The sequence below is a fragment of the Scyliorhinus torazame genome, chromosome 4, assembly GCF_047496885.1.
Source record: "Scyliorhinus torazame isolate Kashiwa2021f chromosome 4, sScyTor2.1, whole genome shotgun sequence".
Classification (NCBI taxonomy): domain Eukaryota; kingdom Metazoa; phylum Chordata; class Chondrichthyes; order Carcharhiniformes; family Scyliorhinidae; genus Scyliorhinus; species Scyliorhinus torazame.
The window spans coordinates 212,115,360-212,131,399 of record NC_092710.1 but is presented as its reverse complement, the minus strand read 5'-3'; the positions used below and the strand labels follow the sequence as shown (position 1 = coordinate 212,131,399).

At 43.0% G+C, this 16,040-nt stretch overlaps 1 protein-coding gene and 1 long non-coding RNA gene across 3 annotated transcripts in view; one reads left to right on the top strand and one right to left on the bottom strand.

Annotated features, from left to right (window-relative positions):
• Positions 1 to 16,040, top strand: part of rspo3 (R-spondin 3) — a 135,737-nt gene that overhangs the window by 60,395 nt on the left and 59,302 nt on the right. The window lies entirely within an intron of this gene.
• LOC140410735 (uncharacterized) overlaps positions 1 to 16,040 on the bottom strand; it is a 118,602-nt gene that overhangs the window by 96,106 nt on the left and 6,456 nt on the right. The window contains exon 2 of the long non-coding RNA XR_011940720.1: positions 9,677 to 9,845. This is a non-coding gene — a long non-coding RNA (uncharacterized lncRNA). The remainder of the gene's footprint in view (positions 1 to 9,676; positions 9,846 to 16,040) is intronic.

The window sequence follows — 16,040 nt, the reverse complement described above, 5'->3', positions numbered from 1 at the left end:
TTCAAAAATTCCTATTCACTTTATTTAAGCACAATCCACAGTAATGGCTGCTGTCATTTTAAGAGACACTGCTTGAAAAGCCAATAAACATGGTGATAATGAATTGAGAATATTTGCAGAAGTAAATTTCAGACATGTCTGAATCCCAGCCTGAGCAAGTGGATCTATTTGGCAGTAATGTAGGATATAAACATTAAAAAACATTTTTTTTAAAAATCCATTCATTGTGTCTTCCTTTTGGAATCTGACTGCTTTTAAAATGCTATGCATAAAATGGGCTGACATAGTCATTTTAGTCATTTTATTTCCTGGAATTCTGATGTTGCTAATCTGCAGTAAATCTAGTTCCGTGCAATCTCAGCATAATTTATGTGATTCATTTGAGACCTTCTCTGAGATTTTGAACCAAAACCAGTTGAAATGATTTCAAGTCTAGTACATGTAGAGACACTCTGGTAACCTTTAGTGTGTACACACACATAAAACTGCCAGCTCACAGTCTTATTGGTAGAGTGGAGTTTTGACAGAAATCACTTCAACAATTTTTTAAAAAATGAAGGTGCGTGCATGAAATCTACTTTATGTCAAGCACTTTTAAATACGGTCAATCCCAAATTTAGAATAATCTATAATCAAAAGTCTTGATGTAAACATGGTTAGCAGAACTAATGATGCCTTTTTTAACATATCAAAGGAACTGAAGGAATAAGGACTTGCCTGGTCAGAGCCAAGTTGCTGCATAGTAATCTAATACTTTCTGATAAAAATTTAGATTACTTGTTCCACAATAGGATTTGACAAATGAGTCCCTGGCTTCTATTCCCAGTATTATGTCAAATACTGTTGGAAAAGGCAGGGAAAGCAGCCAAGAGCTCTCAAACCTCAAAAGTCAAACATTAAAATAGATCCTATTCAATCAAAGAAGTGTGTAATACAATGTCGCAGCCTATAAAATTAAAATAGTAAGAAATTACAATTTCATTGTGCAGGTTTGAAATATTATGAATTAAATAAAAACAGTCATTGGCAGAGTTCAGCTGAGTTATTTCCCAAAGGTGCAAATGAAAGTTAATAAATCTTGCAGCTGCAATGCCCAGTGTTTAACTTTTTATGGCATAATTGGCAATGAATTGTAAAAATACGAAAGGGTGTTTTATGTCTGTAATTTAACCTTTCTGTGGTGCAGTTCTTGTCTTAAATTTCCCTTCAGCATAAAAGAAAAACATCTGAATTCCCAGGCGAGACCCTCGTCCAGTCAAATTATGACTAGGTCAGAGTGCTTGCAGGCTGGAGCCGGGGTTGTTGGTAGCGCTGTGCAGTATCGCAGCTGCAAGTATAGGTAATGGACACCAGTGTAGTTAATGACCTTTCTCTCATGATTATCCAGCAGGCTGCAGCCTTTTAAAATTAACTCAAAACTAATTACTGTATCCTTTGAGCTGTAGTGTTTATATTTCACATACGCTGAGGGGTCAAAGCTTGAACTCACCAAAAGTGAACTGCATACAATTTAAACTCAGCATGTGCTCAGGGGTCTGCTGTTTACCTCTTATTATTTTTGTCAGGAATATGTTTATTAATTTTGGTCTGGAACATTTTGTTTTAAGTATTGATTTTAATTATCTGAATAGCCATTAGACCGGAACAGATCTTAGTGGGGTACTTCTTATGGGGGAGGGGGGAGGGGAAGTCAATGTACTAATTCTCTTTCCTTGATTCCAAACTATAATCAAGCAGGGTGCCTCTTAATCCTTTGCTGTGTTGAACACTTCCAAGTCCCTGATGTTATTCATTACATGATGAGTTTTGGTGTTCTGTGTCTTGGCAAACCAGGCAAAAAGGAAGTTGAGACATAACACTTCGAAAATGTTTCTTTCATTCTGGTAAGATTGCAAGGGCTGAGGTCACAAACATGGCAGGATGCTAACAATTTTGTTCATTAAATTTATTCTAGAAAAGGGTAATGCCAAGCCATGAAAAACCCTAAGCAAAACATTATGCATTGGAAAACTCGAATAATCACCCTCTTTAAATCATACTTGTCAGCACCAAGAACATTTGTATCATAGAACTCTTGAATAGTAAGATCATGTATAGAGTCAGGAACCAAAGTTCTTGCCTTCATTGACTTTAGTGAAAAAGGAGAGATGGGTAAAAGGTGATAGAATACCGAAGAGAGCACTTTGACCATGCTTAGAGTTTATCTCAGAATTCCCAACTGAGAAAAACATCAATGAAAAGGAACGGAAATAAAACATGCTGTGCTTATAAAGGCCAATCATGATAAACATGCTTAATTACATTGCATTGAAGGCTCTTTGACAAGTGCATATTTAACATAATCTCTGAGACAACTGAAGATTGCCATAGTATTCAGAGTGCCGCACAGAAGAATTTTCTGTCCCATCATGTTGGTACATTGTGCAGAAACAATTGCTGGATTTGTGTTTATGGAGGAATGGGAGTGGTTGGGGCATAGTCAATAACAACTTAATTAGCATTGATTCAGTGGCAGCACTTACGATTGAGTCAGGAACTCAAGTGCCACTGTGTATGATCTATTGCAACAATTCAATACAGTACTATGAAAGTTTTGGAGGGCAGGCGGGAGGAACAAAGGGTAGAGGGGAGTGACATCTTGGGGGTGTCCCCAATGCACATGAGGCACCGAACAGTTGATGAGACAATCCACTTCCTCCCTGCCTTTTCAACAAAGCCGTTTCAAAAAGAATCTTTGCATTTGAGCCCGCCTGGCACAATCCAGGGTTTTATGGAAGTGAAGGAGAGTTGAGGCCCTTAATTGCATCAGTTAAGGGCCTCAATAGGCCTAGCAGTGGACAGCCTAGTGGAGAACTCCAGGCTGGGTGGAAAGCAGGTGGGCTGGACACACAAAATATTTTACTTGCCCCTCCAATAAAAACACGCCTGGCTGGGAGCCATGAAGTACAGCCCATGATGTTTTAGTTTAAGGCAACTGAAAACATGCCGTCACTCCTTTGAGGAGAGGGAAGGAAGTTTTGCGTAAGATCTCAGTGATATAAGAAACGTACGCCAATATGGTTGATAGCGCAGCTGCACATTTTCCATATTTTTCCATATTTCACCATAGAAACAATGCACATAGGCAATCAAACCATTCACTGACCAAGCATTTGGGCTGCTAAAGTATCATTTCAGATGTTTGGATTGACCTCAGAGAAGAGGCTTAAAATATGATTATAGCAGATCCACAAACTTATAGTAGCATATATTGAAGGCTTCTTGCTATTCATATTGGCAGAAGAGACAATGGCATAGTGGTAATGTCACTGGAATAGTAATCCTGATCCTCAGGTTAATGCTCTGGGAACATGCATTCCAATCTCATCACAGCAGCTGGAATATAAAGCTAGTCTAATGGTGACCATGAAACTATCATTGTATTATCATTGTATTATTATTGTAAAGACCCATCTGGTCCACTAATAATGGCCTTTAGGGAAGGAAATCTGCCATTCTTACTTAGTCTGGCCTACATATGACTGCAGACCAACAGCAATGATTGGTTCAAGGGCGACTAGGGTTAGCAAACAAATGTTGGCATTCCATAAACATCTGGCTGGGCCACCAAATTCCCTGGTGGATCCTGCCACGACGGGGCTGGAAAGTCTCAGCCATTATTAAAGCTGGGTTGTTCAATGACAGACATCACTGTAACAAAAGAAACAGGGGTGAGAGGGTCTCTTTGGTCAGTTCTTCCTGTAAGCTGTGAAATTGTCCACATATATTTACAATCACATAATTATGTTTAATTCTTAACAAAAGAAAGATGACTTGAATAATGTAAAGAGTGAATTATTTTATTCTATTTTCTTGGATGGAATGTGTGCTTAAAATGACCTGTGCATGAACTTGACCTTTGTTCATACGAACATCTGTAAGCTGGTTCGTGTTGGTTTTTCTACTAGATACTTCTTTACTTGAGCGAGCAGAACGAGTGGCTTGGTCCTCAGCCAAATTGTGAGCCAAAGGGATAACAGGAGCACACAACAAATCCTGTTGGACCTATGGTGGTTTTTGCTGGAATTTGTGAAATCTGAAGGCTTTCCAGAGGCATTTGTAAATAGCTAGGTATTAGCACAGAACGCTAACTAACATGGGTACCTGCCAGCTGTTACTGTGTGACTTTACACATCTTGCTGCCAGACAGCTTCACTTCAAGGTTCTCATTAATCTAACTGAATATATAACATGGTGTATTTGGAGATTGTAACCATTCTCTAAAAGAGTTAAACTGGCTGTGCTGTTTATTTGAGTTTAATTTCCTTTGGGAATGCATTGCTTAACACACAGTATTCCTTTGTGCACTGTTTTGTTGATTTGAACCATTTACTTTAAAAGTATTTACAACTGTTCAAATAGTGCACAAAGAAATGTTATGCACATACATTGGGTAGCATACTATTAGAAGAAATTAAGCTCGTGGAAGAGCTTGGTATCAATGAGAACAACATTGCCGTTACAAATAAGTGTGAGGTTATCCATTTTGGCCGAAAAAATAGAAAGGCAAATTATTATCTAAATGGAAAGCAGATTCAAAATGCATCTGGGCAGAGGGATCTGGGTGTCTTTGGTCATGAATCGTGGAAAGTTGGTTTGCAGGTACAGCATGTAATAAAAAAGCAAATGGAATGTTCGCATTTATTGCAAAATGACTGGAGTATAAAAGTAGAGAAGAGTTGTTGCAATTGTAAAGGGTGTTGGTGAGACTGCATCTGGAGTATTGTGTCCAGTTTTGGTCTCTTTATTTGAGGAAGGATGTGGTGGCACTGGAGACAGTTCAGAGGAGGTTCACCAGATTGGTTCCGGGAATGAAAGGGTTGACATATGAGGAAAGATTAAAGAGTTTGGGCTTTTACTCACTGGAGTTTAGAAGAATGAGAGGAGATCTGATCGAAATACATAAAATACTAAAAGGGATTTATAAAGTAAATTTATAATAATAATCTTTATTGTCATAAGTAGGCTTACATTAACACTGCAATGAAACAACTGTGAAAATCCCCTAGTCGCCACACTCCGGCGCCTGTTCGGGTACTGAGGGAGAATTTAGAATGTCCAATTCACCTAACAACACGTCTTTCAGGACTTGTGGCAGGAAACCGGAGCACCCGGAAGAAACCCACGCAGACACAGGGAGCACGTGCAGACTCCACACAGACAATGACCCAGGCTGGAAATCGAACCTGGGACCCTGGAGCTGGGAAGGAACAGTGCTAACCACTGTGCTACTGTGCCATGTTTCCTCTTGTGGAGCAATCTAGAAGGAGAGATCACAGATATAAGTTTGAGAGGTGGTTGGTTTAAAACTGAGATGAGGAGGAACTACTTCTCGCAGAGGGTGGTGAATTTGTGGAATTCGCTGCCCCATAGTGCGGTGGAGTCTGAATCATTAAATGGTTTGAAGAAGGAGATAGATATATTTCTGATTTTTTTTAGAAACAGGTTAAAGGGAGGACAAGCAGGCAGCTGGATTTGTGACCAGAAAGAGATCAGCCATGATCTGATTGAATGAATGAGCAGGCTTGAAGGGCTGAATTGCCTACTTCTGCTCCTAATTCCTATGTTCCTATAATGCCTTTAGTGTCATAAAATGTCCCAAAGCACTTTATAGAGATGGTATAAAACAAAATTAGACACTGAGAGGACTGCAGATTTCCAAAAGGGTTATAGAGCTGGATGAGATTACAGAGATATGGGGTGAGACCATGGAGGGATTTGAAAACAAGGATGAAAATTTAAAATCACAGTGTTACTTAATCAGGAGACATGTGGGTCAGCTAACACAAGGTGACAGGTGAGTGGGACATGCTGCGAGGCAAATTACAGGCAGCAGAGTTTTGGGTGATCAAGATTATGAAGGGATAACAATCAGGATTACTTTGGAATAATCAAGTCGAGAGGTAAATGCATGAATAGAGTTTTAGCAGATGAGCTGAGGCAGAAATGGAATTAGGCGGTCTTAGTAATGGCATGGATGTGTGGTTAAAAGCACAACTTCGGATCACTTTGAGGCTGTGAACAGTCTGGTTCAGCCTGAGACAGTTGCCAGGGAGAGGAATGGAGTCGCTGGTATAGCAGCAGTGTTTGTGACGAGGACCAACAACAGTCTTCAGTCTTCTCAATATTTGATTGGAGGAAATTCTGCTAATCAGGCAAGTCACCTGATAATTTAGAGATAGTGGATATGTTGCTGGGAGATAAAGCCGGGTATTGTCAACATGCATGCGAATTGATCTGTTTTCCAATAATGTTGCTGAGGATGGCATGTAGATTATAAATAGGACAAAACCCATGACACCAGAGAAAACTATTTGGGAATGGGAACAGAAGCCATTGATAACAATTCTCTGGCTGTGATTACGTAAGTAAGGATATAACCAGGTAAGCGCAGTTCCATCCAGTTGGATGACATTGAGAGGTGTTGTAGGAGGACGGTGTGTTCAGCTGTGTCAAGGGCTGCAGTCAGATCGAGAAAGGTGAGAAGGGATAGTTTACTATTCTCACAGCCACATAGGGTGGCATTTGTCACTTTGATAAGAGCTGTTTTGGTTCTGTGTCGGGAGGAAACCTGACTGGAGGGACTCAAATTTGAAGTTCTGGGAAAGATGGCAGATGCGAAGGAGGTAGGGAGACAGGACCTGAGAAAAAAGAACTTTTAACAATGTCTAAATTAAAATGGTAGCTAGAGAAAGAAGTTGGTGGCTCATTAGTTTAGTAGGAATTGGATTGAGAAAACAGGAGATGGGTCTAATGGCCGACTTTGAAATGGTGACCCGATCTCTAAGTGAGTTTGAGAGTCCCCCACACCGCCCCATCCCTCCTTTCATGGGCATGGCCCCCCTCTGGCCCTGGCCCTTAGCAGTGCCACTCTGGCACCTGGGCACCCTGTCACTGCAAACCTGGCAACCTAGCAGCGTTCCGACAACTCGACAGTGCCACCCAGGCACCTTGGCACTGCCATGATTGCAGCACCCAGGTGCCAGCCTGGCAGTGTCAAGGTGCCCAGGTGCCAGGGGCCTCCAATGGCATGGGAGACCCTCTCAGGGGAACTGGTCAGAGATAGCTTTATCTGGTTTTGATGAGACCAACAAGACCAAGTGAGATGCCGAGGTCAAGGGGTTGACTGCGTATATTAGCTGGGAAGTTTGCATGGAGGATGAGATTAAGGGACGATAGCGGGGCAATGGACTCTGAGGAGAGAGAACATGATGATTTTGGATGCAGTGGAAAGCACCTCAGATGAGAAGCCATGCAGTGCAGAGGCTGAGGGAGGAAAACAGTGAAGATAATTAACTAAAAAAATGTCCATGGGTGGACATACATTAAAGATGCTCCTATTTTGTCTTTTTGAGTGAGATACTGAACTTATAAAATATCACATTGCACTTGTTTTAAAGAAGAGCAAGGGAGTTCTCCTTTGTGTCATTGTCAATATTTATCCGTCAAACAACATCAATTAACCAGATTATCTGATATTATCACATTATATAATGATAATCAGGAGCTGAGTTTCTCGCCGCAGGATACACAGCCTCTGCTTTGTTCTTGTAACCAAAATATTTATGTGGTCAATGGTAACTCCTAGGATGTTGATAGTGGGAGATTCAGTAATGGTATATCAATATCAAGGAGTAATGGTTAAATTCTCTCTTGTTGGAGATGGTTATTGCCTGGTATTTGTGTGGCGCAAATGTTACTTGCCATTTGTCAGCCCAGGCCTGGATATTGTCCATGTCTTGTTGCATTTGCTTCAGCATCTGAGGAGTTGCAAATGGTGCTGAATATTTTACAATTATTGACAAATATCCCCACTTCTGTCCTTATGATGGAAGAAAGGTCATTGATGAAGCAGCTGCAGATGGTTGGGCTTAGGACACTACCCTAAGAAACTCCTGCAGTAATGTTGTGGAACTGAGAAGACTGACCACCATCAGCCACAACCATCTTCCTTTGTGCTAGGTAGGATTCCAACCAGAGGAGAATTTTCCCCCTGATTCCCATTGACCCAGGTTTTGCTAAGGCTCGTTGATGCCACACTCGGTCAAATAATGCCTTGATGTCAAGAGCAGTCACTCTCTCCTCCTCTCTGGAGTTCAGCTCTTTTGACCATGATTGAACCAAGTCTGTAATGAGGTCAGGGGCTGAGTGTCCCTGGTGGAATACAAACTGAGCATCAGTGAGTAGGTTAGTGCTGAGCAAGCGTCACTTGATAGTACTGTTGATGTCCCCTTCCATCACTTTACTGCTGATTGAGGATGGACTATTAAGCTGGTAATTGGCCGGGTTGGATTTGTCCTGCCTTTTGTATACAGGACATACCTGGGTAATTTTCCACATTGCTGGGTAGATGCCAGTGTTGTGGTTGTACTAGAACACCTAGGCTAGGGACATGGCAAGCTCTAGAGTCTTCAGTACTATTGCCAGAATATTGTCAGGGCCTATATATAGCCTTTGCAATATCCAGTGCCTTCAGCCGTTTCTTGACATCATGTGGAGTGAATCAAATTGGCAGAAGATTGGTATCTCTGATGATGGGGACCTCAGGAGGAGGCCAAGGTGAATCGGCACTTGGCACATCTGGTTGACATCTGATCATTGCGAATACTTCAGCCTTGTATTTTGCACTAATGTTTGAGGATTATTGAGGAAGGGGATATTTGTGGAACCTTTTCCTCCAGTGAGTTGTTTCATTGTCCATCACCATTCAAGGCTGGGTGTGGCAGGACAGCAGAGCTTATGTCTGATCCATTGGTCGTGGAATCGCCTTAGCTCTGTCTCACACTTGCTGCTTACATTGTTTGGCACACAAGTAGTTCTGTGTTTTAGCATCACCAGGTTGACACCTTGTTTTAGGTATGCCTGGTGCTACAAAATAAGCTTCAATATTGTTTGCTCCCAAGGTTTCAGTATAGATTGTTACGGGTATGAAAAGTAGGTCTCTTTTACATGTTTTAATAAATGAGTAATTTCCCGTCCTTCAAGATTAACCAAATTTCCTCCCTGTATTAAATAAGGTTTTCAGTCCTAACTTATTCTAACTAAGCCTGTTTTATTTTATGCTCAATGCCAGATTATAAACTAGTGCAATTGTATGGAACATATTGGCCCAGATTTGGTAGTGATAATGATGGTAACACCGTGAATATTCACATCACTACTCCACTAAAACCTACAGCAATTTTGGGAGCTTGCACATGCACAGAATAACATAGAAATCCAGAGGTTTCAGTCATTGAGTCTACACTTCTAAGGTGTGCTTAGAAGCCCAAGGATTGCAATTTACCTTGCAATCATGAGTTAAATGGAAATTCCACTCTAACACTGTCTTACTGTAAAAACCCTGGAACAGGGTTGAATGGGGTGCAACTGGGTGCTTAGTAATTTCCCAACTTCACTGGTCCTGAAAAACCCATTTTATATTTGCGGACTGTCAAATTTCTCCACTTTGATTAAAATGATCCGTGTTTTTATTAATTTTACTTTTTTTAAATGCTTGTGTGTCTTAATTTTAGCTTCTTTCTTAATCCAATCATAATCATTCATTTTTGCTTGCTTAAATTAGAAGTAAAGTATCCAGTGGTTTCAACTTCAAGGTTTGCTGCGTGTGAATATTTCAATGTGATTAGGTGCTTACCTATTAGCTGACAACACTGCTGTTGCACACCAAGCTATCACCCAAACTTGGCACCAGATTTCAACTGCCATTGGAAAGGGAGAAAAATCACACCATGCAGATTGCTAGATCTTTGTGGACAACTTTTCTGAGGTCATCCTTGTTTGGCGAAGCCATCCTTATCGACCTCCTGAAGTAAATAAATGAAGGTGATAAATAATTAGTACTGGGGTAACAATGTAAACTGAAATTATTTGATAACCCAAATACAATGCATAAAGCATTCTCTTAATGTCACCAACATATTTCACTTTTCATAAGATAAAAAGTGTCCATAAAACATTCATGATGAACTTATTCAGAGGACTATAAGTGTTTTGATTTTCAGTGATCTGTGAATGTTAAGACAATCACCCCAACATATAACATTAAAGGGCCTCTGTCATCTGCAAATGTCTTAAAAGATCAGTAGTTACAGACCAAAATGTTGCCGATGGCAATTGTCAGAGTTGCTTCAGCCAATTAGTTAAATTTCAACTATTGACAGGATTACACTGTCCTTGTCACAAGGAAAGTAGAAATAAAATACATTTACATCGCATCAATTTCAATGGGCGAGATTCTCCACTCCCGCGCCTGTTGGGAGAATCGCCTGGGCCGCCAAAATTTCCCGGGACGCCGGTCCGACGCCCTCCCGCGATTCTCCCAAGCGGCGGGAACGGCCCGGTCGAGTTTCGCGGGCCGCAGGCCGGAGAATCGCCGGAGACACCCAAAATGGCGATTCTCCGGCACCCCCGCTATTCTCAGGCCCGGATGGGCCGGGCGGCCAGGCCAAAACGGCGGGTTCCCCCTGGCGCCGTCCACACCTGGTCGCTGCCGTCGTGAATGGCGCGTGAACGCTGGGGGGGGGCGGCCTGCAGGGGGGGGCGAGGGGGAATCCTGCACCGGGGGGTACCTCAAATGTGGGGTGGCCCGCGATCAGTGCCCACCGATCGTCGGGCCGTCCTCTCTGAAGGAGGACCTCCTTCCTTCCGTGGCCCCGCAAAATCCGTCAGTCATCTTCTTGCGGGGCGGACATAGAGAGGACGGCAACCACAAGTGCACGGGTTGGCGCCAGCCAACCCGCGCATGCGCGGATGACACCCGTTATGCGGCGCCGACCACGTCATCTATGCGGCGCCGCCTTTACGCGGGCGACAAGGCCTGGCGCGTGTAGATGACGCGGCCCCAATCCTGGCCCATTGTCAGTTCCTGAATCGGTCGGGATCGGGGCCGTTTCGCGCCGTCGTGAACCTTGACGGCGTTCACGACGGCGCGGCCACTTCGGCGCTGGAGTGGAGAATCCCGCCCCATGTCTTTACACTCAATGAAGTATTTTTGAAATGTAATCCCTGCGTACTGTTGTTAATGAAACTGCAAATGCCTACAACCTATATAATATTTTTAAAATATCTTGAACCTTAAAGCATTTGTTGTCACTGTTTTATTATAAATTTGTATAGATATGTTCATACTGAAATGATCACTGTAAACATATCATGCTGTAATGACAACCGCAAGCCACGGGATTTGCTGCATTGTCCCTACTAGCAGGAGGGTATTATTTAAAGTATGGCAAGTTTACGTTGAACGTTTTCATTATTAATGCACATGTGGGATATTGGGCGCGATTCAGTGACCCTGTTGCACCCGGCGCAGATAAGGGCGCAATGGGTGAATCATTCGCGAACCCCAAATCAGGCTCCGCATGAGTCACCCGACTCACCCCGCCTGGCATGATCTAGATATCGCCCTTGCTGGGCAAGATCCAGATCTGAATATTTAAATAAGGCTAAAGGCTTCAATTCACCAGCAAGAAATTACTCTTAAGTACATTCTCGGTGGGGAAAGACTCCCCGAGGCCAAAACAAACGGCAAAGTGCCTTTGGATAGCGGGATGTTTCTTGGCGCTGCAGCCGCCTAGAAACATCCCGCTAAACGTGCCATTCAGTGGACTTTTAACTTCAGTCCACTGAATTGCGTCTATTATAATAGAAATATATAAATAAGGATAGAATGTATTGCTTTAAGATAGGAGCTATCTTATCTTTCTGTGTCCTAGTTTAATTATCCCCTGCTGTATGACAGGAAGACAATGCTTGAGCCTGGATTTTTGTCTGCAGGTTGGGTGAGCAGAGTCAGGAGAATTCCTGTCTCTATGAACCTGACTTTTTCAAATGGCTGCCCGGATACCAAGGGGTGGATTCTCCACCATCCACCGCCAGTAGTGGGGTCCCGATTTGGTGAAGAATCGAAAGTCCTCGCAAATCCCGTTCTGATGCTCCGGTCCCCCGCCAGCCACGACAATGAACTGCATGCCTTGTGCCAGTGGGAGGATACAAATAGGTAATTTGCATCAGATTGAATGGCGGGAAGCGTGATTCTCCATGCACCATGATGCTCCAGGTCTCTAAGCAGGGATTAATGCTGGAATGGATTGGTGCAGGTATTTAAAAGTGCGGCCCTGGCACGGCGGGACCCTGCGGTGAGTCAAGGGGGTAAACTAGGTGCCCCAAAGTCCATTGGAGGGCCCCATCACAACACACACCATGCCCCCCAAGCCCTCCAAAACCGAGACCCTCCCATCAGACCACCAACAGAGACCTGCCCCTCAGATCCCGAACAGACTCCCAACAGAGACCCACTACAGCTATTCTACCATCATGCCCCAAATGAGATCCCCCATAAAAGACTCTCAATGGAGACTCCCCATCAGACCCCCCAACAGTGTTCGCAAACAGCAACTTACTCTTTTTCACAGCAGAAAGCACTTAGCTACCTTTGTTACGTCAATCATAGCAAGAGTGTATATAAACATTGCGATTAGCATAAAGCAGGGTAATGGAGATGCATTCAAGCATGAAAGGAAAGATCAATGAACAATTCACCAAGCAGCTGTCACTTGAGTAATAACGCGGTCAATCACTTGCTAATGCAAAGTTTTGCTGTGTGAAATTGAATGGAAGATCTGCATTTCAAAGGCTGTCAAGGTATTTCAAGTCCTTTGAAGTGTACTGGGCTTTCCAGGAAGTCTTTGACTCTTGTAACAGCTGCTGCTTTCATCAAGGGGTCTCTGATGGGGGGTGTTTCTGATAGAGGTCACTGTTGGGGGTCTGATGTGGTGTCTCCATTGGGGATCTGATGGGGGGGATCTCTGATGGGGGTTTGGTGGGGGCGCTGATCGGGGATCGGTTGGGGGTCGGGCCACCCTCGTGCGTGCGTAGCTGTGAGGTGGGGATGGCCAGCTAGTCCTTCAGTCGGGGGAGGATGCTCCTACTTGTCAGTGGAGGGGGGGTCAGGGATTTGTATTGGGGGGGAAGGGAGCATGCTGCCAGACCTTGGTGTTGGGTTTCCTGCTCAAAGTGGTGCCATGCATAAATTTACATGGCAAAGTAGAGGGAATCGCACACCAGCTCCTGCTCCTAGTGCCAGTGGAGATTCTACTCCCATGGGAGAACCTAATCTCCTGAACGGAGAATCCTTCCCCAAATTTTTGGCCTGGAATGTGGGGATCGGGCAGTCTTTATTAGTATTCGGGAGCGATGGGGCAACCCTTGGGCGGTGGTGGGCTGGCAGCAGTTCTGTCTTGGAGAATTTAGTACTGGTTCAAAAACTTTGAAGAGACTAAAACATCACTCCATCTGTCCAAAATGGGAAGTGCTGAGTTCGGGGGTCGAATTTTATTCGGGTACTTCCGCCATCATGGCAAAAATCCAGGACCCTGCCTAGATGCCTCCTGTGCAATGTCTTTACAAAGTCTTACTAGTCAGAAAAATTATACCAATGAGAATGAGTAGTTTGGAAAAATAAGTAAATGAAACAATTGCAAATATTTTGCAAATGAAAATGTCTATTCTTTTATTTGGAATTTTACCCTGTCGAAGACTATTATAGGATGTCAGAAAATGAGAATCATACATTGTCAATGTGTGCAGGCATTAAGAGCACAATTATCCAGATATCTCATTACCTTCAGATGATGCTAACATTAGAGCCAAAAATATTTTTACTAGACTATAATTAACATGATATAAAGCATTTGCAGCAGTGTATCATTAAAATTGAACTGAGAATACAATTGGGATTACAAGCCAATGCTCCAGGATATGGAGGTCATGATTAAAAGTGTGCCAGGATCTCTGTGAAAGAGGAACCGGATGTTTCAACAGAAACACTTCTAATTGTACACACTAGGATTCTGCAGATATTGAAGGCACTTAACTACAAATTGTTCTACACATACAAAGAACAAAGAACAGTACAGCACAGGAACAGGCCCTTCGGCCATCCAAGCCTGCACCAATCACGTGTCCTATCTAGACCAACCACCTGTATCCTTCTACACCCCGTATGTTCATGTGCTTATCCAGATAAGTCTTAACGGTCGCTATCATATCTGCCTCAACCACCTCACTTGGCAGTGCATTCCAGCCCACCACCCTCTGTGTAAAAACCTTTCCCCGCACATCTCCACTGAGCCTGTCCCCCCCCTCATCTTGAACTTGTGCCCCCTTGTAATTTTCAATTCCGCCCTGGGAAAAAGCCTCCAACTGTTCACCCTATCTATAACCCTAATAATTTTATAAACTTCTATCAGGTCACCCCTCAGCCTCCGTCACTCTAGGAAGAACAATCTAACTGACTTGATAGAAGTTTATAAAATCTCTCGTCATAGCTAATACCCTCCATTCCAGGCAACATCCAGGTAAATTTTTTCTGTATTCTATCCAAAGCATCCACGTCCTCTGGTAGTGCAGTGACCAGAATTGGGCACAGTATTCCAAATGTGGCCTAACCAACGTTCTATATAGCTGTAACATAATTTTCAAGCTTTTATACTCGATACCCCATCCTATGAAGGCAAGCATACCCTATGCTTTCTTTACCACCATTTTCACCTGTACTACCACTTTTAAGGATCTGTGGACCTGCATGTCCAGATCTCTCTGTGTCTTTATAGTCCTGATGGTTCTGCCATTTATTTTATAGCTCCCACCTGAATTGGATCTACCAAAATGCATCACCTCGCATTTGTCCAGGTTAAATTCCATCTGCCATTTCTCTGTTCAATTTTGCAGCCTATCTATATCCTGTTGTATTCTCTGACAATCTTCATCACTATCCGCAACTCCTGAAATCTTAGTATCATCCGCAAACTTGCTAATCAGACCCGCTACATTTTCTTCTAAGTCATTTACATATGTTACAAAGAGCAGAGGTCCCAGTACTGACCCCTGCGAAGCACCACTAGTTACAGACCTCCATTCGGAAAAACACCCTCCCACTGCTACCCTCTGTCTGCCATGGCCAAGCCAGTTCTGAATCCATCCAGCTAGTTCACCCCTGACCTCATGTGATTTAATCTTTTGCACCAGCCTGCCATGAGGACATTATCAAATGTTTTACCAAAATCCATGTGGACAACATCCACAGCCCTTCCCTCGTCAATCGTTTTTATCATCTCAAAAAATTAAATTAAATTAGTGAGACATAACCTCCTTCGTGCAAGACCATGCTGTCTCTCGCTAATAAGACCATTCACTTCCAAATGTGCATAGATCCTATCCCTGAGAATCTTTTCCAACAATTTCACTATCACCGAAGGCAAGCTCACTGGTCTATAATTACCCGGATTATCCTTGCAACCCTTCTTAAATAATGGTACAACATTGGCTATTCTCCAACCTTCTGGGCTCTCACCTGTGGCCAACGAGGACACAAAGATTTCTGTTAGAGGGCCAGCGATTTCATCTCCTGTCTCCCTCAGTAATCTGGGATAGATGTCATCTGGCCCTGGGGATTTGTCTACCTTAATGCTTTTTAACACACCTAACACTTCCTCTCTCTTAATAACGACCTGTTCTAAAGTGTTTATATATCCCTCTGAGGCACCACCAAACAACGTGTCCCTCTCCTTTGTGAATACCGATGCAAAATACTCATTAAGGACCTCATCTACTTCCTCTGGTTCCACACATAAGGATTGAGGATGAACAGCAAAATCATTCTGCTCTATTGATACCTTGTAATTTCCAAAGATTTTGCATTATTCATACAAATTGTGTTTGAGAGCTAATTTACAGTTAAACCTTGTTCCCACAGTGGAGCCTAGATTTTCCAAGCAGCATTAGCTCATTTACTTAAATTAATTAACACTGGTATTAAAATAACACCAATTTGAAAATCTAGATTATGGGCGGAAATTCCTATTTTGGAGACTAAATACGGTGGAGGACATGATAGTTGGTATGATTCCCGCTCAGTGAGGGCAGGTGAACATAGGCAATCTTGCACCTTTGAATTTGTTAATTCTGCATCCATGAGCAGCCCAGTGAAATTTGTGGTG